Genomic DNA, 2,125 nt, shown 5'->3' on the forward strand with positions numbered 1-2,125 from the left:
GTCAAAGTGCAAGTAGATAAATAGGTGGGAAGGTAAACGGCGTTTCTGTGCGTTGCTCTGGTTTGCCAGAAGTGGCTTAGTCATGCTGGCCACATGACCCAGAAGCTGTACGCCAGCTCCCTCGGCCAGTAAAGCAAGATGAGCGCCGCAACCCCAGAGTCAGCCACGACTGGACCTAATGGTCAGGGGTCCCTTTACCTTTACCTTATGACTGGTAAGTGGCATGATGCTTCTTTCAAAGCATAGTGAAGATGGGGCCTAAACTGCAAATAAAGTTTCAAAGTTTAATATGCATGTGAGCCCAGCAGAGGGCGATAATATGCAAGCTGACAAAGTCTCTTCCTTTCCGGTATGATTGGTCTGTCTAGCTCCACATTTCCTGCACTGACTGGCAGTAGCTCTCTAGTTCCTGCACAGCCCTACCAGAAAACAGCAGGGATTGAAATTGGGATCTTGTGAGCAGCAGCTCTTTCCCTGAACATACCAAGAGGCCTTATATTATTCATTTATTTATAGGGTTTCTCAGGGTAAGTTACAGCAGCAGAATATCTGGATAAGGCTAAAACCTCTGGAGACTTTTTAGATTATCGGTATTCCTTTATTACATATACAGCAGAAGCATCATTTCCAAGACAACTCACAAACCCGGCAAATTTGGAACTACTTGACAATCAGGGAACACCACTAATATTCCCCCTTCGTGTGAAGACAATTCTTATTCTTTTTTTTCATGACTTGGACTTTTGTTATTTAACCCATACGTAACTGTGCTTATTCCACCTGCATGCTTTGTTGTTGCTGTTTAGTCGTTTAGTCGTGTCCGACTCTTCGTGACCCCCTGGACCAGAGCACGCCAGGCACTCCTGTCTTCCACTGCCTCCCGCAGTTTGGTCAAACTCGTGCTGGTAGCTTCAAGAACACTGTCCCACCATCTCGTCCTCTGTTGTCCCCTTCTCCTTGTGCCCTCCATCTTTCCCAACATTTCCAGGGAGTCTTCTCTTCTCATGAGGTGGCCAAAGTATTGGAGCCTCAGCTTCAGGATCTGTCCTTCCAGTGAGCACTCAGGGCTGATTTCCTTCAGAATGGAGAGGTTTGATCTTCTTGCAGTCCCTGGGACTCTCAAGAGTCTCCTCCAGCACCAGAATTCAAAAGCATCAATTCTTCGGCGATCAGCCTTCTTTATGGTCCAGCTGTCACCTGCCTGCTTTACGCTTTTGTTTTTCACCTTTTAGTTTTCACCTGTCCTTAACAGTGTGAATGTGACCCTACTCTGAGTAAACCTACTGAGATGAAAGGGTATGGCTGACTTTTGTTTCATTCATTTCCATTGATCTGCTTTGAGCAAGACTATTAGGATAGGACTAACCCTCATCAGAACATCTATAACCACCTTTCATTTGAAGATATATGATGTCATATATACATGAATGTGTGCGCATGTGTTCTAAATTTCTTGGTTAAAAGGTAAAGGTAAAGGACCCCTGAATGGTTAAGTCCAGTGAAAAGCAACTATGCACAGGGGTAAGCAAACTTTTTCAGCAGGGGGCCGGTCCACTGTCCCTCAGACCTTGTGGGGAGCTGGACTATATATTTTTTTTGGGGGGGGAGGAATGAATTCCCATGAACCACAAATAACCCAGAGATGCATTTTAAATCAAAGGACACATTCTACTCATATAAAAAGATGCTGTTTCCCTGTCTGCAGGCCGGATTTAGAAGGCAATTGGGCCGGATCTGGCCCCCGGGCCTTAATTTGCCTACCCATGGACTATGGGGTTGTGGCGCTCATCTCCCTTTCAGAGCAAGGGAGCCAGCGTTTGTCCACAGACAGCTTTCCGAGTCATGTGGCCAGCAGGACTAAACCACTTCTGGCGCAACAGAACACTGTGACGGAAACCAGAGTACACAGAAACGCCATTTACCTTCCCGTCGCAGGGGTACCTATTTATCTACTTGCACTGGCGTGCTTTTGAACTGCTAGGTTGGCAGGAGCTGGGACAGAGCAACAGGAGTTCACTCGGTCGCGGGGATTCGAACCACCAACCTTCTGATCGGCTAGCCCAAGAGGCACAGTGGTTTTGACCACAGCGCCACCCGCGTCCCTGTAAAAGTTCTTGGTATACTA

The 2,125-nt window shown here is 47.0% G+C and overlaps 1 long non-coding RNA gene across 1 annotated transcript; it reads right to left on the reverse strand.

The window, feature by feature from the left end:
* Positions 1–576: 576 nt before the first annotated feature.
* On the reverse strand, positions 577–1,460 carry LOC309521234. The gene is made up of 2 exons (XR_014214591.1): positions 1,198–1,460; positions 577–780 (listed from the first exon to the last, which is right to left on the reverse strand). It is a non-coding gene; the product is annotated as an uncharacterized lncRNA (long non-coding RNA).
* Positions 1,461–2,125: the final 665 nt, after the last annotated feature.

The sequence above is a fragment of the Podarcis vaucheri genome (assembly GCF_965113315.1).
Source record: "Podarcis vaucheri genome assembly, chromosome: 16".
NCBI classification, from domain to species: domain Eukaryota; kingdom Metazoa; phylum Chordata; class Lepidosauria; order Squamata; family Lacertidae; genus Podarcis; species Podarcis vaucheri.